Source organism: Calypte anna, chromosome 6, assembly GCF_003957555.1.
Source record: "Calypte anna isolate BGI_N300 chromosome 6, bCalAnn1_v1.p, whole genome shotgun sequence".
NCBI lineage: Eukaryota > Metazoa > Chordata > Aves > Apodiformes > Trochilidae > Calypte > Calypte anna.
The window spans coordinates 10,669,594-10,693,659 of record NC_044252.1 but is presented as its reverse complement, the minus strand read 5'-3'; the positions used below and the strand labels follow the sequence as shown (position 1 = coordinate 10,693,659).

Genomic DNA, 24,066 nt, shown 5'->3' with positions numbered 1-24,066 from the left:
ATACCGTAAACAGTGAAATGGGTAATATTGAGGTCTTGCATTAAATATTGAAACACATGCTTTCAGAAATGCATGGAGATGCACATCTGCTGTGTATATGTAATAATATGTAATTTTCTGTTCTTAATTTTCCCAGGTATATGTGGAATTTGATGACCTTGAATGGGAAAAGCGAGAATGGGTTAAAGTTTATGAAGATTTTGCAGCCTTCTTGGTGGAGTACCAGCTGGTCTGGGCGAAAAGAAAGGACCCAAGCCAGACTCAGGGATCAAAGATCAAACAAATTCAATGGCCTGCATTGGTAAGATATTTGAGCAATTGCATTAACTGAAGTGTTTTAATCTCCTGCCCTCCTTAGGGAAACTGTCTAGGTTACTTAAATGGTGATGAGAAGCTGTGAATATGGAGGGAGAGGAGGGTAAGAAAAGGATAAGAAAAGACTAATAAATCATGTTTGTGTTGAAAGAGTGAGAGCATTGTGATAATGGTCACTCATATTCTCTTTTGAATCAACTTAGAGCATTGCAAAACCTAGTTTCTGAGTGATATAAAAATAATGGCATTTCACATAGTCAAAGCATTTTACAAGTCCTTCTAAGCATTTTGCAAATAGAAATATTATCAGCAGCATGATCTCTGGAGGACTGAAATGATGGTGAAAAGTAAACCCTTAAACTTGTGATATGCTGCCTTTGTGGGACTTGAGAGTTCAGGAAGGAGTTCAGAAAGATGAGAAAAAGGAGCAAAGATAATAAAGTAAGTGCTAATTACTTGCCTGGTTTATGATATGTTACTTTTGACTCTTGTTCTCTCTCGATTGATGCCCAAATGTTAAAGCTATTGGGAGAACTGTGAGGAGGTTGTGTCTGTTTCTGACCTGATGAGTATGAAGGATCTGTTGAGGTAATCTAATAAGCATTAAGTGTGTATTCCCTTTTCCTCCAGAGAAAGTAGTGGTGTTGTCAGAGTCTTCAGAAAAGCCAAATAGGAGGTATAAGGAATGCACTATATTGGATGTTTTCCTTTGTAAGGAGTTGGAAGATTTCTTGGAGACTGGCAGGTGAACGGGAACTCCAACAAATTTGTCAAAGTGGTTGAGGGAAATCTTTGATATGTTTGATATTAAACTTAGTAGTCGTAACTGTATTCTTGTTTTGTTTTGGTTTTGTGGGTTTTTTTGTTTGTTCAATGTTGGTTTGGGTTTTTTTGGAATTTGTAATCTTAATTTAGATGATTTTTTTTTTCATTTCCAGACTTAAACTCTGTGTTTCACTTAAATATTCCCTTCGTATTCTCATCTCTGAGTACTTCATGAACTTCTGAAATGCTGTCTTGCGATTATTTTTTTGGAGCTGTGGTTGGAACAGTTATGCTGGAGGTCAGGAAGTGGGCCTGGAAGGTCTCCTTCCTGGTAGAGGAGATGCATAGGTGGTTTAAGATGGACTGACCTCTTCAATTATTATTCCTACTCGACTGACCTTGTATGTTTGTGCTGATGTGCTTGAGGAAAGGAAGCTCACTAACTTTCTGGATGTACATGCTGCTTCAAATATTTGCTTGCAGAGGCAGATGTAGTGGAACAAAGCAATTGCTTTGTTCTACTACAGGCAGATATTCTGTTTCATGTTGGTATATCCTTGAGCAAGAATTTTTAGTTTTAGGGAGTCATGTCATGTTTTTTTCAGCAACACATTTCTTGATCAAGATGGCTATTTTTAAAATCTGCTAGCAATTTAGCATTTAAGTACTTCATGATTTTACATACTTCTACTCTTGCCCTCCAGGATAGTGATCCTTCTTGGTTTTAGAAGAGATGTATTTCTAGAAGGTATTCAAGTCTGGCTGCCAATCCTGTTCCCAAGTTAAAAGTATGTCTTTGGTGATGTGTGGAAGTATTTTAGTTGCATCTTGCTCTGAGTAGAGACTTTTTCAAATTTGTCATGGTCCAGCAGAATGCAAAATCTTTTTTTTTTTTTTTTTCTCTTCCATCTTCATCTTTGAATTTCCTAATTGCTGTTTTAATGTTTACATTACTGAGGTAGCTGATAGGCATGAAAACAAAGGTTTACAGAAGATTCATCTCCTACTTTTACAATTTAAAAATTGAAATCTTGTAGTGAAAGTGTTGCTCAGATAGCTTGTCGGGCCACAGTTTCCAGGTCTTAAAGATGACAACTTCTCAGCATTTGTACTTGGCCCCCCTACAAATGTTTTAGTAATTGTTTTTGGAGACAAACTGAGGCGACCATTCCAGGGACCATATTTGAGGGAAAGTGCAGGTAGAGGATGCTAAATCTCCTTAGAGTGGATTCCTCCAATAGAGACCTCCTGAAGTGGTGCTCTGAGTCAAAAGCTGCACACCGGGTCTTGGGGAACAGGGAAGGTGCTCAAATTGCCAAAGTGCTTTTGGGTTTTGCTTCCAGACTATCTGAGCAGTGATGCTGTGGAGTGGATGACCTCTTTGAAAGTTTATTGTGTGTTTTTTTGCTTTTTTGGGTTTTTTAGTCAAAACAGGACTTGCTAAAACTGGGAAAGCAATTGAACAGATTGTGAATATTTTCACAATAGAATATTGCAAATATTGCCAAAAAGCAACAGGAATATTGGAGTGTATTATGTGTGAAATGCTGAGTGTGGATGTGACTATGCACACCTTTTGGAAAAGCTGAGTCTTGCTATAATTTTTAAAGGAAAAGTCTCAATCCTTCCCATGCATGCAAACCATGTTGAAAAAAAAAATGCATGTTCACATACTTGACTATGCTGTCTTCATGTTAAATACCAAAATACAAATTTCTGGCTAAACTTTACTTTGGAGGCAAACAAATACACAGCAAAACAATATTTAAGCACATTTTATGTATTAGTTCTACAGGATCTCTTCCTTTAGTGGGGTGACTGGAGAATGTTTATTTCAATGGTTTTCACCTTCTCTTCTTTGATCAGCATACTTTCTACTGTGTGGTACTTAAACCTGATCAGAAGACACAGTCTCTAATTTCCAGTAGGGCATTCTATAGGCAATCATCAGTCTTGTATCCCTGTATTTGACACTTATTAGTTTCTTTTATTACTCGATTGTGTAATGTAACCTCCACTTTTTAGATGAAATTGGTAGAATGCAAGCTGGCTGCAAATGTTTGCTGTTTTTAAATGCCTGAATGCCTCAAGTGCAGGTGTTACTGAAAGCAGTTTCCACTTACCTCATATAATTCCTTGGCTCTTGTACCTGGTGCTGAGGATGCAAGGAAATGAGAAGTACCATCTCCTTCTGCTTTTTAGAAACAGAGGAGGGATAGAATATCCCCCAAGTTCAGTTTCAGAGAATCACAGAATTGTTGGAGTTGGAAGGGGTATCCAGATACCATCCAGTCCAACTCTTCCACTAGATCAGGATCATTCAGAGGACATTATACAGGGCTGCATCCAGGTGGGTTTTGAGGATCTCCAGAGAAGGGGACTCCAGCCTCCCTTTTCCAGGGCATTTTCACACTCAAAAAAAAAAAATTCTCATATATAAATGGAACCTCCTATGTTGCAGCTTGTGCCATTGCCCCTCATCCTGTCACTACTGAGAAGAGTTTGGCTCCATCCTCTTTGCACCCACCCTTTAGATACTTGTAGACATTACTAAGGTCTCCCTTCAGCCTTCTCCAGGCTAAAGAATCCCAGCTCCTTCAGCCTTTCCTCATGAGAGATGCTCCAATCCTGAATTTCTGTCATGATGACATTATATTTTCTTTTTGTAGAGTTCCTGACTCATTAATGACAGAGATGAAAACAGTAAATGAGCCTGGATTGTATCAGGGTCACTGATGGTGTTGACTGGATACCTGTTTCTGGGCCACTGTGCAAGTTGGTGAAAGAGTGAGGAAGTGTAGTGCCTCAGCTTGTTCATGCTGTAATCAAGTGCTTTTCCTTTCTCTGAAATGATTTTCTGGAATGAGTGTAGAACTTCTTGGCTGCCTGGTTGACTGCTATAACTGGAAATCATCCTGCATGTGGGGTGTTTCCAGGCATAGAAGAAAAGACTGTCAAGAAGTTGTAGAGAAATGGCAATGGTGATAAATGATGTCAGTATAAATGTAGCCTAGAAATGGGGGAAAAGTATTTGGTAAACAGTGCTTGTTGTTTACCTCAAGTAAGGGAGATGCTACAGATGTTAATGCAGGAGAAAACTTCTCAGCCAAAGGCAAAAAAGGCAAGTATGGATTTTGCAGACTTGAAAAATATAGGTAGTAGAAGTGAGTGGTGTGTCTTTCCACATTAAGAGATAAAGAAAATTAGACTAGATAAGGTGTTGAACTTGAAAGCATCAACTTAGTTTGGTAAACAAGGTGTGTGTATGTGTGTGTGATAGACTCAAAAAGAGGGGAGTGATGGGCTCAGAGAATTAGGAGAATTACCAGTACTTTAAAAAGGAGGAAAAGTTGATTTTGTTTGTTTGTTTGTCTGCCTTAATTCCTCAGAAAACAACTTTGAAGCAATTAAGATGATGGAGAAACCTTTTTGATCTTTGGGTGCACAAGAATAGTTGTATTTTAGAGGGAGTAAATGAATATCCCTGATGTAAAAATAGTTTGGATACTGGGATGTTAGAGATCAGTGATAAAATCATACCTGTGATACAGTTCAGTCTCAAGGATTAGGGGTATGATGATATCTCCTCAGCCACTGAGAAGGAAGATGGAAATGTGTGGGCAGGCTGACAAATTTAAGCCAGGGTTTTAACGTGGTCAGAACAGAAAGCTTTTGTGAGTTGTCAGTTTGAATTTAATTATTATCTCTCTAATTGCATACATATTAAAATACCTAGAAATGAAGTGTAGAGGGGGAAAAAGGGAAGACTAAGAACAGAAGCTCCTAGAGACATTTTATAGAATGATTGAATTATGTGGAAGAAAAGTTTAATGTAGTAGACTAGGAGAGAGTGCCATGGTAGAACTTACATAGCCATTCACTTCTTTAAACAGAATTGACTATATATTTAAGACAGAGGAGGGTGAGGACTTGAGTGCCTTTTCTTAATAATTTGCTTTGGGAAGAGGGTTTTGGAAACTTGAATAATGTACTGAAATGAAAATTTATCATTGAAGGTCTACAGAGAGAAATGCAAGAAATTTAAGACAGGCATGTAAACAGGCATGTTCCAGTATTTTGGAAAGAAAGTGAGGGAAGAAGGGTAATTGAAAATGCAATTGAGAATAAAGGAGTTTTAAGACTGACAGATTATGGCAAGTTTGCACTTTCAGGAAAAAAAACTGTTGGAAAGAAAAAGATTGGAACTGGAGATAAGGAGAAGCGAATGCACTGAATGGAAGAGCACATAAGGAACTTCCGTACTTGAAAAAAGAAAGGAAGACACTATTGTAGAACAGGGTAGGGAAAGGTATTATCTTATTTTTACCGTTTCCTTTTGGAAGAAGCTGACAATCTTGTGCAGGGTAGATGTCAAAGGATGACACAGTTTGACTCAGTCTAATATGATGAAAACCAGGGCTAAGGAATGGTACTTTTAGACATCAGGTCAGAGCTGAGTGCCTGGGAAGGCTACTTACAGGCCTGGGTGGTGGCTCAGGGGTATAGTGTGTTCATGCCAGTGGGCACGGTTTGTGTTGTAAAATTTGTGCTGCCTATTGTGGTACCTGTAAATAAAATGGTGTTCCTTGTGAATTGAGTATGAGCTTATATAATAAATCAGAATAATTAATACTAATCCTCTGTTGGTTGAATATGGATACAGTGCTTTTTGACAAGGTAAAGTTGATAGCTTTACCTTGTCAAGCCAACAGATTAGCCCTGTGGTCTCTCCTAATACAAAAACCTGCCATAACTGTATCACTCCCAATTTTGGTGCTGGTATGCAGTAAGAACTTGTTCTTCCACAGTTATATATTTCTGAAGAGTGTATATACAAAACCTAAAATATGTTTCACGAGGAGACCTTGAATATGCTTGTCTCTAAGGCAGGGTAGCTACAGGAGCAACTCAGCCTCTCCTTACCCTCTCTCCCCAGTAAAAAAGAGTATATGTCTGTTTGCCTGTCTCTCTTTCTTGGAACAAGTGAAGTCATTGCTAAACTGGTGGCTTGAGAACAATCTTTCCTGGGACTCTGTCCAGGGCTCTGCAAGAATATAGAGCTTTAGCCAGGGTTATAACAAAACCAGGGACAAAGAGTGTCTTCGTTGGCAATGATTAACTTTTCCACTGTGAAAATCTGGAGCTGATTTATGGTGGACAGTGCCAGTGGCACCTGTGGGACTGTAGGCTTTCAGTCTGAGCATCATGCTACTGAGGAGCTCATCTTACAGGAGAGTGAAATGAGGTTTCTTGTGGATTGGAGTGTATGGAGTTGTTCTGGTTAGATGTGACTGAGCCCATATGTTCATCTGCTGACTCTCACTAGGGTACTTGGTGGTGAAGTATAGGAGCAGAAGTGGTCATGGGCACATGGAAGACAGCCTTGTCCTCTGACCTTGTGTAGCCTTTCCCCTCCCCTTTCTCTCTGCTCCTCTGTTTCAGCTGTCAAGTGCAGAATCCTTGTGCTTGGCCGCTTTCTGCTGCAGCTGGCTTGCTTGTGTTGGATTATAAAGCAAATACTCATGAAGTGCCAGTTTATTGTCACTTATGTCACCATTAAAGAACAAAAAATGTATATGTTGATCAGGAAGCTTCTATAGAACTCCCAGATATTCTTTAGACAAATAAAATTCTTTGGTTTTGGCATGATGATGGAAAGTAGAACAGGTTCCTTGTCCATTCGTGTTTATCCTGCGGTGAACTACTGCTTTTTTAGTCTTGGTAGGGTTTGTTTTCTTCCTTGTCTTGAGGGTCTCATTTTAGCATTTCTCTAAGTTTGTCTTTTATATGTTATTCCTATGGACCAGATTGATCATCAAAGTTGGGAGTTCCTGTAGATGCTGTTGATGTTCCCTCTGAATGTTCATTTACTTTGCTGCAGCCTCTTTTCCCTCTCCACAATGAAAAATAGCAGTATACACTGTCATATACTGTGATTAAATCCTCAGCAGACACTCAAATACTCTAGCACTAAAAAGAAATAAGTTCCCGAAGGATTATGGTATACATGGAAAGAAAGGCAGAGAGAAGACTCAGTCTTCTGAGTCCTAAAAATAAGTAAAAACTTTGAGGATATTTCAACTTTGAGGGAAGGAAGTGCTGTAGCTCCCAGGGAAAGCAATAAAAAACTAACAGTGGATTTTTTCAGCTTCTCTATTCCCTGCATCAGAATTCTAGTACTTGTATAGCTCGCTAATCTGGGGTAAAGATGAGATATAGACAGCAGTGGGGAAAATGCTTGGAAACAGTCAGCTTCTTGGAAAAGATTTAAGACACTTCAGAGCTTGGGGAAGAGAAAGTTTAACTGACTCAGCAGAGCATAAATGACCTGATTTTTGCTGCATTGTGAAAGACAGTAACATGCAGAAACAGCACTTGGAGATGGTTCAGAGATTACTTTGCTGGAGAGTATGTTACTGTAATATTCCCACAGAACATAAATGTCTTAAGCAGTACCACATCCCTCCTGTGTACTTTGGCACTTGCTTTTTTTGAACTACTGCTTACTGGGAGCCACTGCTCTCCACGCAGCCTTCTAAGCAGAGGCCACTACCTTCCCAGGACATGTCCCAATTGTACAACAATAAACTGAAGTCTGCCTCCCCAGATGCTCCGTTGAGAATTATGGGTGTTGTCCTGTGGCTTTCCACTCTGGAAATCAGTGACGGAGTGGAAAGTCTCCCTGCAGTACTCACTTGTATGTGGCCCTAGTACTTTCTGTGCACTTTACACTTCTGCATTGTTTGTTCCAATTTTTTTCTTTTTTTTTTTTGTCTCAAGGTGTTGGCTAATGGCCACCTTGTACTTAATTTGTGGTTTTTACTGTCTTTTTGTTCAACTTGCACTTCTAAGCAATGGAAACCTTTTGTATTTGAAAGGATTTAGTTCTGTAAAAGCATATTTCCATATATAAAATACATAAAATATTTTATAAATGCTATGCTAAGAATTGGCTTTAATGTCAAATTTATTTACAGGAGTGCTGGAATTTCAAGCTGAGTATTTTCTAGATTTTTAGCCTTAAAATAACAGTAAGCACCAGTCATTTTTTTTGATAGGAGCCTGGGAGTTGCCATTTTGGTAGCTTCTCTGGAGAAAACTGCTATAGTATGTCAGAGCATCTTGGAGGTCTCTACTTCAAGTTTCTTCCTGCTGGTAGGTGGTTTGCCACGGATTACACAACTTAAATAACTACACACTTTTTACTGTCCTAGAGCTACAACATTAAGCAGTACTCCCAACTGAGTGTGCCTCTGTCACTTGCACTTGTTCTAAAGACACATCACAAGGAAATTTTTGTATTTGTATGTGTTTCTGTAAAAGATAGGCATAAAGCTTCTGAGGTTCCATGTTCAAGCAGGGCAGCCACAGTTGCAGGGACAGCTGCTTGCATATTGATTTTTTAACATGCTGAAACCTGTCTTGGTTCAGTAGATGGTTATACTCCTGATGATACCCTAGTCAACTACATCAAAGTTAGTGTAGGTATCTGTACTGCATTCACATTTTCAGCTTCAGTGTTGATGTACTGCACAGCTTCATCAAGTGTAAAAGCTGGGTCCTCTGGAATTGTTTATGTCTTAAGTCTTTTTTTTTTTTTCCATAGCATTTATGTGAACGAATTGTTCATTTGTGCTGAAGAAAACAAATTGCTTTGTAGCTCTCTTGGTCATCTGAACTTAAGTGAACTAGAAGGATCCGCTCAGCTTTGAAGATACAGTGATGAGCAGAATATAGGCATGTGGATGCAGTTGGTTATTTCAGCACAGTATTTTGGAAATTAAACTTTCAGAGCTTGGGCTTTCAAAGAAAGACTGAATGCCTATGGTGCCTTTCAGGTATCTCTATCACTCACAGTCTGGTTTTGCTTGTATCAGTTATGGATTATAACTGTATACATTTTATATATGTGTAATATATACATATCATATTTGTGCAGGTATATACTTAGAGATGTTTGTGTATGTAGAGTTACCCAAAATTATAATATTTTTATATATTAAAACCATAATTATCCTCTGACCTTTACTACTTGAGAGGCTACACAGCAAGGGAAGGATACCAGTGTGGTACTTGTCCTCCATCTGAATGGTAGATGTCCAGAGTGAGGAAAGCTGTGCCAGAAAACTTCCAGCCATAAGCAACTCCTCAGAGTTTTTCTTGTGATGGTGGAGAGGAGCAGCTGGGCTTTACACCTGTCGAAATCCACTTGGCAGCTAATTTCAAAAGCCACCCACTGTTAAAATCTCCACTGCTGCTTCTGTGCATTAATGACTTGTCAGCTAAACAATACTGAAGCACTGCTCTCTTCATGCTGACTTCAGTAAGATGAGTTATGGAAGGTGTAATTAGTTTTATGAGCTTCTTTATTCTCCTTTCCCAGAATTCCAGGAGCTGCTTCTGTGTTTCATTGTGATTCCAGTGGTTTGCCTTATGAAGTCTCAGTAGCCACCTTAAACATATAGCAGCATGGAAAACCCTCCAAAATGTGAAGTATGTTTTCATAAAAGGGATTTCTGTGGTTTACAGGTTTCTCTTTGGGATGTATATGGCCATGTGTAACAGTCTGTTGTCTACAGCAGAGACATAGGAGCTTAACATGAAATTAATGTCTGAAGAAATTGATGGCTAATTGGAATGGGCTGCCCCGGGAAGTAGTGGATTCTCCATCCCTGGAGATATTTAAAAAGAGACTGGATGTGGCCACAGTAGTGGATCAAGGATTGGACTTGATCTCTGAGGTCCCTTCCAACCCAGCCAATTATGATTCTATGAGTCTATGAAGTAAAATGTTGCAGCAGAGGCCAAACATTTAATTTTGCTAGGTTGGGGAAAAAGTTCTGCATTTTGCAAAGGACTGAGAATCTGAAGCAAGCTTTTCTGATAGTAAAGAAAACATACACTTCAGCTCCACCTGCATTTTGATTGTTGGCATAGAAACAAAGTCACTGTTGCTTCTGAGGTCTCCTTTTTAACAGACTGACTTCACAGACCATTTTGATCGTCATAATTATATTACGTTTTTTTAGCTACTCAGTCTAAGTAGAGCCAGCAAACATGAAATAGTATTTTCTTGATTTTGGGGAATTTCTTGTACCCTTTCTTTTCTACGGCTGTAACAGCACTGGGTATGTTCTTTGACAATTTTGAATAACCAAAGTAAATGATGATGGGGGATCTTGTGTTTCTAGATTCAAAAGGAGAATTGACAGCATGGATTGGGGATATGAAGACTTTTTAGTCCTTTGAGCTCTCATGGTAAGGAAAAGGATGTTAATATTTGGGGTAACAAGGAAATTTAATTGAAAAAAGGATAGCTTCTCCTCTTGGAGTGAATTTGTGTCTGTGGTTAGGCTGTTGGGAGGAAAAGGTGATCTCCTTCAGGTGATTTTGACAAAGCTAGGGAGGAAAAAAATCCTTGCACCTCTGCAGCCCGGGAGCCCTTTGGAGCTCACTAGTGCTATGGTAGTAATTTTTAAAGTCTTTTCGCTTTATGAACAGGGTAAAAACAAAAAAAATCCTATCTTCCTTTCATCTCAGTCTGTTACAGATGTGGTTTCACACTGAATTTAGCCAAACTCTCATTGATACTGAAAGGGACAGGCCTATGACATTCCCTTTTTGCTACTTGGGCTTAAAACCCTCTCAGTAGCAGCCTGATCCACAAGCTCTGTCCCCTGGGGTGTGCATTTACACACACTCAGGTTCCCCCACCACTGCAAAATATTCTCTTGTAGCTTATGCTAAGCTGTGATGTGTTCACAGGGATATAAGTGAAAAGGAAGTATTACTGTTTATTGTCTGTACTTGAATAGTCTTGATAACTTATGTCTTATTCTATATTTTAATTCTGTCATTCTGCTCTGCATTTGAAAAAGATTTTGAAATGAGATCTCAGTAGTTACTTATCATTAACAGAAAATTATTTTGCTGGCAGAGGTTTCAGGCCTTCAGTTACACTGAAACTAAATCAAGTACTTGGAGTAAAAGGTTTTCTTTTTCTTCTTTGTCATAGGTGCTAAAGCATTATAAATGTGCTCTGCATGCTCATATCATGAGCAATCTGTTTTCATATATTACAATGTCTTGAGAACCACAGAAAGTCAAATTTCACAGTAGCCTCATATACTGCTTAAGTTCTAGCAATGATTTCATGTTCTACATCTAGGATGCTTATTTACAAATTTATCTTCTAAGAGGAAGTGTGACCATAGGAACAACCTATGATGTTTAGCCTGCATGAGCAGGCTGGCTGGGTTAGAATCTTTATTTTATATCTTTAGTTTCCTTAAAATTTCTGATAACTTAATTTTTCAACAAAGTGACTATCATTCTCATTTTCTGGAAAACAAACTCCTAAGTGGTAAAAGGAGAATGTCCTTTACTCCTGGCTTCACTGTTATAACAGCATTCTCTTGAAGTATTTATCAGTTCCTTTCAGGTGTGGGTTTGTATGGGATCAGGTGTTACTTTCTGTGTTTCATGTTGCAGCATTTATGTAGCAAGGATTTCCTTGGTGTTCCTGAAGCCCCTAGGTTTGGTACTTCTGCATGTGCAGAAGGAGGAACAGAAGTGATGCTGATGGTTGGCCACACTTTGTGCCACTCATGATCAGAAGACTTAAAATGTGATTAGGTAGGAGGTAGGAACCACAGGCAAGTTGGCATTGTGTGGAAGTATTGATGGGGAGAGAAGCACAGAGGAGGAAGCTGCTGAAGGCACAGGTTTGTTTCTTATATTGAGCAGAGGTGGGTTTTTTTTTGTTTTGTTTTGGGTTTATTATTATTATTTTAAAAATTTATTTTAATTTTTTTTTTTTTTTTTTTTAAGAAAAAAAAAAGCACAAACCATTTTTTATTTTGCTTGCCACATCCAATTGTCTGCAGTGGATTCAAAATGCATTCTGTCTGTGAGCACACAGAGGCCAGGGCTGGGACTGTATTGTTCTACCACTTCCTTTCTTATACCCTGGGATTAGCATCCTTCAGCTGCTGGCTGAGCCAGGAAGTTGAGTCAAGGGCTAGAAATGGCAAATACACTTTCAATGACTTCTTAAGAGAGAAAGCAAAAGCTTATTCTGAAGACATAAGTGTTTCTCTTTATAATGTGTGTCCTCTGAGGTTGAGGTCAGACTTAAATAAATGATGGACAAAATTTAAACCATTCAGTTTTCTAAAATTCATCAAGTATTGGGAAACAACCACTTTGTCACATCTGTGGTTTTACAGCATTTCTGCTTTTCTACCCTCTGCTCTCTGGAATATTCACATACATGGGGGACATACACTTGGTTTAATGGTTGGTTTGTGTGTTTGTTTTAATTTTATGGTTTTTTTTATGAGGGTTGGTTTTTTTTCCTTGCAGTAATTTAGTTACTTCATCAATAAGTATTGACAATTCTTTAAGATATTTTATCTTATGTAGTGTGTTAAAACAGTTATTAGGCAGGTTATCTTTAATTCTGGAAAGTGAGTCAACATTACAAACTGTAAATTTAGGGATATATAAAGTCTTTAGGAACCAAAATAATTTCAGAGAAATATTCATTGGAATGACTTTGTAAGCAAAGAAAACAGTCTACTATTGAGTAGGGAATGGGTCTTTATATGGAAATAATATTCTTTAGCAGTAATTAATATTTTACTAGAGAAACATGGCTGACCTAATCTAACCCATGGGCAAGTCTGACTTCTTATTTACAGATAGGTGAATTATTAACACAATTTATGATATAGTGTTTATTTTTTGTCTACTGACTGTAGGGTCTGCATCAGTCATGGACAGACAGAAGTATTTTATTAAGCTTTCTGATCTTTTATTAGCTGCTTTTCTGTTCTGGAAAGACTAGGACCACTAGCTAAGCAATTTTAAGAAATCTACACGAAACCTCAATATTAAATTTTTCAATAGAACTCTTTCAGAAAAGAACAACTACTCTTATGTGTAATGCATCATTCTGAAAAACTCTTGAATAAGTATTTTAATTTGAATTTTCTCATCAGTTTTGAGTCTACGACATTGGGTAAGTGCCTAATTTCTTTTAATAAATTATACAGAATTATATTTCTGTTCACAATTTTAGGACCAGATGGCTTTGAATAATTCTTACATATTTCACTGAAGTGCTTTGCTGGGATTTTTAATGCGTATACTGAATATTACAAACTATATTAGTTCTATAAATAAAGGAATAAAATAATGAATTGTGTGACTAGCTGAATGGTGGATCCCTTTGGACTCACTGAAACACTGAGCTGAATCCTGAAATGGGGTGAATAGTACTTACCATTGGCTGATGAATCTAGCAATTTTGAAAGTTATATTAATATGAATTAGACATTTTTCACATTAATTTTGCATTTAAGAGTATAACTGGCTTTGTAGAGAACAATGTTTCTACTGATTTTGGTGTATTTGTCAGGAATAGTTTGTATTTGGTCTAGCCAGTGTTGTAGTGATGCCCAAGCTAAAGCCTTTTGGTTTTGGTTCCAGTATTTCTATTTGTCCAGCTATGGTTTTGCTCATAGTAATTTTAATAATTACTATGGTTTTAATATGTGTAGTACTTAAAAGTATCCTAAATTATTTATAAAACATTTTTATTACTTTTAAATTTAAAGCCAACTTCTTATTCTATGTCACGATTATCAAAAGTAGTACAGAAATCCCTGGGTGTATATTTGTAGCTTACAGAAAAGATAGTTTGAGAATGCACCAAAATGTAGTGGATTGTACATAACTGTGAGATACATGAAGAGGTCTTGACACATCTGTAAACTGCTGCTACTGTTTTGCCAGGATTAGATCCTTAACTGTAGTTTGAAGCAAGATGCTCATTGTTTTAATCCCGGAGACCAAGTGGCACCTCTGGCTTTCAGAGTGGCTCCTGTAGATTACTTAGGACAGACTTAGTTGATACTGTTTTACCTTTTGGCTAAGAAGCATTTCCAAGGTAATTTAAGAGTGGGTAAACAATTAGCTGTGATCTTTTATTGGCAAGCAGAGTGATTGAGGTATTTGTGTGGTTGTCTCCAAGTCTCCTGATACAATTAATTCATATGGGTACAATGAGAAATATTTGGGGTAAGTTATTGATGATTGTGAGGGAATGAAAAAAAAAAGCTCATATGAGCTTTTCTTAGGGAAGAATGTATGTAGTCTTCCATATGGTCTCTTATGAACAGCTTTAAACTTCTGTCCTTATATATATATATATATATATATATAAAATCTAACCTATATCTTGGCAGTTATTCAGCATATATGAATGAGGTAGTATTCGTACTACTAGAAGGTTACGTTTATGGGGAGCTTGATGGCATTCTTAATTGATCATTTGGTTCTTCTATGACAAGCTATTTTCCTGTGTTACTATCAAAATACCCAGTGAACTGTGATTAATCATATTTTGGCACATGGCTCTGCAATTACTGCTGTAGAATGTTGATTTCGACATCTGTGGCTGCTGCAATTGCACAATCTTTTAACGATAGACGTACTTGGAGTTCCTTCAATACAAATGACATTCTTGGCACACATAAAATTGTATACTAGATCATTTATTAGAATAACCACTGTACCTTTTATTTGGCCTTGTAAATCCTCCTCTGAATATCTTACCTAAGTTTCATTTCAAAGTGGCAAAATGATCAATGTCATCTCTGTGTCATTTCCCTGATGTTGGACACTTTAAAAACTCATCTGGACAGGGGACTGGGTCATCTTGTCTAGACCATGCTTTTGCCAGGAAAGCTTGGACCAGATGATCCTTGAGCTTCTTTCCAGCCTGGTATTCAGTGATTGTGGTCTCCTTTAGTGGTACAAATGAAAGCAGCAAGGTCTGACTGCTCCGTGTGTCCAGGCAGGGGAGGTTAATGCTATCAGATATCATTTGACTGGTCCTTTAGTTGCCTGCCTTTTGGTGATACAGCGTATGGCATCTCACCTGCCAAGAGAATTAGGAAACTGGAAGTCGTTCTGTGCCTGCCCTGCTGCCCCAGATCTTTCTGTCTGTGTTAAGCAGATTTTAAGTGGTAGGGTAGCCTGGCTTTTTCTCTGTTTTTTCTGGCTTCTAAACACTTTCTTCTTTATATTAAGGGTATTCTAACATAAGCTTTAGTATATGTATTTACACTGTGACACTGATGTTTTAGGGTTTTTCAGTTTTTCAAAATTTAAGTAGTATAATTGTATAAAGAAAGTGCAGGTCTGTTACTCAGCTATGGACATTTTTGGCACAATGAGACTGAAAGCTAGTTACTTTCTGATGGAGAAATGTTTTTCTTTAACATATACGAACTATTCCCCTGGTTTTAGCCAGGGTTTTGCATATACAGTGTGAATTAAAGTATGAGCTACTGCAGTTTGCTTTCTTAGTACAGTTTCAGTATAGTTCTTTCAACTAATGTAATCCAGATTTTTGCTAGTTGCCTTTAGTTTGTCTTTGAAATTAACTAAAAGATCTGTTTATTTTCTTAAATGAGAGATGAAGATGGGAGATAACACAAAGTCCTTGCAAGATTTAAAGAACACAATCAATTCTGAATACTGTTGCTATGTTGGCCAGCAATAACATTTTGACTATAAAAAGTCAATGTAGAAAACCCAGTAACTGTTGATATCAAATTTCTTTTGGAAAATAATCCACTTGGCCAAAGCAGATACTTGCTTCTCTTGCAATTCTGTGTTCAACTATGTTCCAAAATTACGATAAGCCAAAGAATATTGGTAACCATGTACACAGGTAAAAACAGTAATGTTAATTTATCAGAAACCAAGGAAACGTGGCAATCTGATTGTGAACTACCTACAAATTGAATGTAATAAGTAAGGCTAATTAGTTCTGGTTTGGGTTTTTTTGTTTGTTTGTTTTGTTGGTTTCTTTTTTTTCTGTAAAGCAATGTTGTCTGCAAACAGCTTTCCCATCAGAGCAGTGGAAATAAGGTAAAAAAAATCCATATGTAAAAGTGTTTTCAGTCCTGTATGTTGTACACTGCTGGAATTCTTTGCCAGTGGTTTTATCACACTCTTAAAGTTATTTGTTCTGCACAGACATTCCTTTTTACACAGTGTTTTGGGTGTCCTATGTAAGAGACAGCAGCTGGGATTCACCTTCACTGAATCTACCCTGGGTAGATTCCCATGCTCAGTGGCTTTGAGATCAGTTCACCAGACCGTATTTCTGTATCTTCTGCTATGCAGTCAAAACCTGTGTTCTTTGCTCTCAACATTTTCCTGTTCACTGAACTGTCTTGCAGACGAGCTGCCCTCTGAGGGATGAGCTTTCAAATGTAGTTGTAGAGTAGTTGTAGATTGGGGAAAATAGTGTAGTTCCTGACTGCATACAAACATTTCATTTTTATGCTGTATGTAGAGAAAGGCCAGAACTTCTACCATGTGGACGTGGAGTCAGTAGTGCTCTGCTCTGAGTTTAGCTGGGTGGCTTGCAGATCTGAGTAATTCCTCTGGATTTATGCAAGCAATGATTGGCAGCCTGGTAATAGTTCTAGGCTCACCTTACAACCACAAAGGCTGGAAATAAAATTTTGTTACTGAGAAGTCATTCTCTTGAATAGTTTTGGGGCAGATTGTAAATTCATTTGTGATTTCTTAGGATCCCTAGGCATAGAAATAATAAAGATGATTCTTTTCTCCCTCATCCTGTCTTATTTCCAGTTTTGTTAAGTTTTTAGCAGTCATGCAAAAATTTGGCTGTATGTTATTCTGTATTTCCTGTCCCATCAACTGGGATTGCTGCTCAGGTGAGAAAGGAGGATTCAATAATTATTATTATATTTTGAGATAGGCTGTATCTCACTGTTTGAAAAGAAGATACCATCAGTAATGGGATAGGAAAGCAATAGAGTTGTCTGCTTGAACTGCTGGTATCTGGTTCCAGGCTATGACTGATTTAAATTCTCTACTGCTGTTTTAATGATGCAAGTTGGTGCTTCTAGAGCTGTCTGAGAAGCTTGTGTTGGGATGGAGGCTGCTGTCAGGGAAAAAAAGGGAATTTCATCAGCAAAGAACAAAAGAAACCTTGGTATGAGGGTAACCACTAAAGGAATGTAAACATCACGGTGTATTTGTGCTGTTTACCCTTTTTTCTGGTTGTTTTGTCTTTCTTGCATTTCAGCATTAGGTCGGTTTTTTTTTTTTTCTAGACTTAATTTGTTAACAGCTAAGTCTCAGTCTTCAGCAGTTGCTGGTTCACTCTTTTCCTGCCTTTAGTCAGAATGAGGTATACACTAAAACAGCTTTTTCAGGCAAGTGACTGCCAGGATATAAGGTCATGTTCTTCCAAATCCAGAGCCCTGTTGCAGGAGCTCATTAGTATCAAAAGGGGGAGTCTTTGTTCTCCCTGTTCTCCTCTCTGCAAGAAGCCACTGAAGGTGGTTCAAATGATTCTGCTCTTCTAGCAGGGCACACAGATCCTACTTGCTGAAATAAACAGAATCATAAAATACCTGGTGGGAGCAGTTTTCTTCATTTTACCTTTGCAAGAGGAATTACTGCTGCCACAGAAGATAACACATCAGAATAGGATGGAGACCGGTACATTTTTCCTTCTGCTTCTTTGTGGTGGTATATTCATGCTTCATTTCTGCCATTCTTGGAGGAAAGGATGGGAGAGAATCCCTTGCCTTGGCTCCAGGTGGGATGTTGAGTATAGGAGTGGCTACTGAAAGGAGTATGTATGTTTGTTAGGTCCACATGACCAGTGACATATTTGTACACCTTTCATTGGAGCTCTCAGGAGAAAACCTGAAAGCAAGAAACTCCCCCATGCTACTTCTACCCAGGAACTGGTGTGCAATGCTATAATTTTACAGATTCTTCACAATATAATATAGGTTGAAGGAGTCACTGATCCCTTTTCTGTGTTGTCTACAAACTCCTCACTTCTGACACATATGATGCTGTTCGTTTGAACACTGTTCAGCTCTGTTCTCTTCTTCATCCCTACTTCTCTTCCTCATTTTGCCAGATCTTGTGCAACGATCCATTCACAAGACTGATGACTCTAGGGAGGGCATCTTGGCCAGACTGGAGATGTTCTCCATATAATACAGAGAAAGCTTTTCATTCCCAGTATTTCCTAACCCTGTAGAAACTGAGTAGTGAGCCACACAATGTCTTCTTAAGCGGTTTTAGAAGAGGGTGATCAGATTTCTGATGAAATTCACATATGGGAATAATAATCTTGTGATTAATTTCTTCCTGTAACTATAGCAGATAAAAGGTCCTCTGGACTACATTTTTTAATTCTGTGCCTGTGGTGTGGTTTGCCAGGGCAGTGTGTAGAACATGGTGTGTGAGGTGAGGTACAGGTTTTAAAGTACAGACACCTTGTTCACTGCCACCTCTCCATTTCTAGAGCTTTGTCTAAACAAAAAACCTCATGCTGATTAAATCCTCTTCTGAAAGGTCTCTCCGGAGCTTCAAATCTTCCTTATTAGAGCACTGCCCTTGTGGGAGCTCTGGTTCCACAGTCTGCTGGAAATTCAGCTTCAGTAACCTTAAGTTTTGAAGAAACTCAAACCCATGGTAGACTAGGAAAAAAAAAAAAAAAAGACAAGCAGACTTCACAAATGGAGGCACAAATGTCAAAGTACCATTTGTTTCTTCTCTTGTATTCCCTTTACAATTCCTGAGAGCCATTTGGTATTTGTTCAGTGCCCTGGATCCTTGGTCCCCTCCTGTATTGTTCATCTCTGGTCGTGTGGTGCAGGTACCTGCCTGGTTTGTAGGGTTTGTGCCCCTCTGTTCCATCTCAGCCCAGGGGCACTAGGAGAGTTTTGCATTTCCTGTGGAGTACAGGATTGTTACTAACAAATGCCTCCTTTTAGGCATTTTTGTTATTCTTAGAGGATGGGCTGTTTCAGTTGTTGGGCTGTTCTCAGCAGCTCCCTTCTTGAAGCTGAAGGCCATGTTCCCATATTGCTTGTTATGGGTCAGTCACTGCAGTTCACAGGACACACAGTATGCAGCTGCCTCCAAGAAATGCTTCCCTGAGGTGATTAAGCACACATTTACATGAGACAACTTTTGTTCAGTCACCTGATAAGGTTGCAATCTCCATAGCTAAGATGCTGGCCTTTCCCATGTCTGCTGATGTGCCTTTGTGGCAGCTTTCCTGCCTGCCTGGTAACTAAGCTGCTGAAGGGCCTTGTGGCTGCTTGAACAGCCCTCCCATCTATCACCTTGTCCCTGCAAAGCTGGTGAGGCTGGAAGGGACTCTCACTTGCTGTGATTCACGGGTGACAATTCTGTCATGCTTTCGGGTATCCCAGGATGAGAGATGACTCTTCAAAAAAATCCTGGTCGAGGCTGGTGATGTGTTCTGCATCATGCTGTGCTCTGACATGTCACAGGAATGAATTACATCTCCGGGAGGCATTCACTGGAACTTCTAAGAGCTTGAGTCTTACCACAAAGCCCATCATGCTCCTGTGATGCTGAAGGGAATGTTTAAGCCTGTTGTTCATCATCAGTTCAACAGAGGGAGGACCATTATTTGGATGGGAGGGGAATAAGTTACTCAATTGGATATGACACTTTCAGAAATACATTGTAATGGGTAATGTTTTTAAAGGTATTTTTCCTGCACATTGACAGTTTCTCTATGTATTTTTAATGGCAAAAAAATTACATCACTGAAAACATCCATTTACATCACTGAAAACTGAAAGTTAAACTCTTTGCTAGTAAAACTTTAAATTCTAGGCAGCAAGATGGATTCCTCTAGTTTAAGTGTCTACATTATACCATAGGAAGGGACTAATTAATCATATATAAAAATATCAACAGATAAAAAGGCTTATTGTAACTTATGGCTTTGTTAATTCCTTAAAAAAGATAAAATTAGAGTTAGAAAATGCTTTCTCTGGACTACAGTATTCTCTTGAAAAATAGTGCATGTAAGCATGTAGCAGCTATTTTGAGGGTGGCAATGAGCAGTGGAAATTAATACATTTTTCATTACTTGTTTCCAGCACTGTAGGTTAATGGAGTCAATAGTATTTCTTTATTGTAGAACCACATCCTGTCTGTTTGAAAAGGATGGGATTATTAGCCAAGTCTGTTGCTCTCTTGTCGAGACAGGAACTGCTTCATGCCATGCTGTCTGACAGCATTGCTCAAAAGCTCTTCTGTCACATGTCTGCCTTTCCACAGAAGGCAGTAGCTCTTTTTCTTGAGGGGTCAAAATGAATGTTAGTTTCTATGAATGCTGAAAGTGTTTTTTGGATGTAGTTTTAGTGACTTTTGATGTCAGTGCTTTCACCACAGTCTGCTAGTAACAAACACTTAATGCAAAACACTGGCATCTATTTACCTTACTTTGGTGTCAGGCATCTCTTGATGTTTCTTTTGGGTGCTTAAATGGTCAAAACGGATGTGAGCTTCTACTGAGGGTGGTGAAGTTATAACATCCTCGCTGAGGTTGAAAGGCAAGTTGCTATGGGCAAAATTATAGGAGAGGTTATTTGCGTGTAATATTCAAAGAAGAGCAGACTTAGAATTTACTGTCTGCTAATGTTGATCTGTTCTTTTGATTTTGGCAATGTGCTGTGTATGAATCATACTTAATGGCACAGAGAAGGCACTGCACTCTGAAAGGGAAGGAGGCTGTGCCTATTGCATCTGTTTGAGTCAGCAGCCACTGTGTTCTGCTGCAGCTCTTGTTGGAACGCTCTGGAGGTTATTTGAGGGTAGGGTGAGTCACAGCGGTGCCTTCACTGATCATCAGCCCACAGGGTGACTGACATTTGCCTCCAGTGAGAGCCCCTGCTTGGTTGGTTGTAAGAAAATGATTTAAAATAAAAAGGTGTGATTAGTTGAAAAAGATTTTTGGTTAAAAGAGGGGGGGGAAAGCCCTGTATTACAAGTGTGGCATATTTCTAGGTAGTGAGGGACTCATTTGCAGGTGAAAGATCCCCTTAATGTGCTCAAGGTGTAGCCATTTGAGTTCTATAGGACTTGCACTGTCTTTATATAAAGAGAAATCCGGCTGATACATCCTTAATACTGTATATGAACTTACTGTTTGAGCTGAGTAGATATGTCTTGAAATGTAAGGCCAGAATTTTGTAGCTTAAGTATGAAATTAACTATGCATTAATTCTGGGTGCAGCCACCTCTCCTGTACAATTCTGTGAACAGTGGGAGTATCAATCCATCCCAGTTACATGTAACCCACTAGGGGAAAACCTATGAGCAACTGAAGCTAGAAGTGCTGTAATTTCTTTTGCTTAAGTGGGAAGAGCAGTGAAAGCAGAAAGAAGCCAGCTGAGATTGGCCATAAAAAAGCATACTTCCTTTCAGGACTAAAAATAAAACCTGTGAATCCTGAGTACCAAAACTGGTCTATCAGATAATTGTGACACTCATTTACGTAGTCTTTCATCTCCTTCTAGGGACTGGTCTGAACAGTTTTCTGTTAAAAACTGTTCCAGCTTCTGTGGTTGCCTTGCAGCACAGGTTTTTAGGCTCCTTAGCTCACCAGGCATCTGGCAAGATAGGTTGGTTTTGAGCAAGGTCTTCTGGGTTTGTGTTCTGTGGCAGCCTGCCAGAGGTTTTGGTTCATCAGGGAGGAACTTAGCTGCTTGGCTTCTGAGCAGAGAAACACTTGATACTGTTTTGGAAGCTCAAGAAGATTCTCATTTCAGGCCATTATTTTGTTTTAGAAGAGAGAATATTTTACAGTAAGAGAATTCAGGTAGCTCCAGGCAGAGGACACAATGCCTGCTGCTGTTTCATTTACTTTGGTTAATAAGTGAAATATGAAAGTTCAAATTAGCCACGTGATCTCTGTGGGGTCAGTATACTTCTACATGATGGAATTTTTGTAATATCACTTTCCATTTTGAATTTAGGAGAACACAGACTGAACAGCTCATACTTTTGAAGCCATTATTCAGATTGTAAAGTCAACCATTGAAAGAGTGGAGATTAGACACCCCACCCCCCCCATTCCCCTGTGTGGGGTTGAGGCTGGAGGATTAAGCTGCCTGTGCAGTTTCCAACCTCTCTTCCTGAACTTCAGAGTGGGGGGGGTTGTTTTTGTTTGTTTGTTTGATTGATTGATTGATTTGGTTTGGTTTTTTTAGTTTTAACTGGATATAACTGTAACCAAACTTACCTATATTTTTCTAGGATATCTCTGAAAATATATCATCCCCCAGTAGATCATCCCCGAATTTTTCTGTCAACAGTATGATGGGCAGTCCTTATCTGGACTACAGTGATTCACTATGTGGTTTCCATTATTCTCAAACTCTTGAGCATTTTAAAATTATAAATAATGCAGGCGATGTATCTTTATTCTCCCTTCTGCTCATTACTTTGTATCTAGTGCTGGGAATTGTCTGGAACATGCTTATTCCTTGAAATTGAGAAGTTTACTTAATAGTTAAGATGGGTAAAAGAAAGATGAAAAAGAAAATTTTTGTGCTGTTCTAGAAAATACCATGGTGGGATATGGCAGAGAGCATTATGTTAGATCTGATTTAATAACTGTAGATGGGACATGGTTGATTAAATTGCATGTGATACTTTGGAGTATCTTTTAGTAATTAGGCATAGAAGTACTTTCCTTTTAAAAAAAATTAAAAGTATGCATTTTTACTATATTTTTGTTGCACTCAAAAAAAAAAAGGTGAACTGATAGTGTCTTTACACATGATATATTAAATGTTAATCAGGAATTGAGTTCTGTTCCATCACTAATGTTATAAAAATAGAAATGGTCAGGTACCTTTTAGTATAAGCATCAGTTTTTAAAGTTTGCTTTAGGTCAAGAGTTATATAAGGTTTATTCCTAGTATTCCTCAAACAATTTTTGTTCTACTTTCTCATGCCCAAAATAGTTTTCTGGTTAAAAAGCATTAACTATGAAGACAGCTATATCTTGTTTTCCTCCTTCAAAAAAATTTTTAATAGCAATAATGCTGTCTGTTCAGATGAAATTGAAGTCACTGTATTGTTTTAGGCGTTTCAAGCATGCTTTTAAACTCTGAAATGAAAAAATACTTTTATTTGTACTAAAAGCCATTGCTGGAGAATAAACTACAATATCTGTGTCTCCCTTTTTGTCCCATAGGGATTTGTTGTGATAGATGCTTGTTGCCACGAAGAATGCACTCTTACAATCTAGAACCTTAAAAAAATCTGTCTGTAAATGTTCAGGAAACATAAAGGAAATTTTTCTCTTCCTTGGCTGAAGTGTTTAAGGGTCTTTTGTATGATCTTGAAAATAATACCAGTATATCTTTCTCCTGCTCAGTCTGCATCTTTACAAGCTGCTTTATTGGCAAACATTTTTTTTTTAACAGGCTCAGGAAGTATTTTTGGTTTTATTTTCACCCAAGGCAATGACTCAAAATGCTGTTTTAGTCTTTGTGCAGGACACCAATGTGAGATTTATCAACACACAAATGCATTGTCAAATAAAGTGAAAAGTATGGCTTTTTGTCTGCTAAGAAATATGAATTTCTGATGGTCTCAGGATACTGTATGCTTGCAGATGTTTCTTAAGTCATCAGTTGCTTTCCTATCTTTTTGTAGTTGTATCTTTATACTTTCTCTCCCTATAAACCTTGCATTGTGAATGTTCTAATATTTTTAATGCAAGACTATGAAGATTTTACAGTAAATTTAAATAAAGCTTTTATATGGCAAAAACTATTTTATGTTTTTAAAAATGTGTAAAGTAAATGCATTAAAAGTGTTCATCTAAGCCATCTTTTCAACTACTAACAGTAACAAGGGAACAGAACCTGTTACTATATCCTTCTTTATCAGGTAAGCTTGTTTCTGGACCCTAGAGTTATACTGTCAGCCTCAAATGTTTTGTTACTTTGGCTTATACCCATCTCCCAGATGAGGCACACATTGATTTCATAGTGCCTCATTGACATTTCACTGTCAGTGTTGACAGTGTCAGGTACTAATGAAAACAGTGTTCTGAGATATCAGCTGTTAATC

The 24,066-nt window shown here is 38.2% G+C and overlaps 1 protein-coding gene across 1 annotated transcript in view; it reads left to right on the top strand.

The window, feature by feature from the left end:
* JMJD1C (jumonji domain containing 1C) overlaps positions 1-24,066 on the top strand; it is a 163,901-nt gene that overhangs the window by 51,849 nt on the left and 87,986 nt on the right. Inside the window, exon 2 of the mRNA XM_030452804.1 lies at positions 137-301. The gene's annotated coding sequence lies outside the window, so the exon portion shown is untranslated. The remainder of the gene's footprint in view (positions 1-136; positions 302-24,066) is intronic.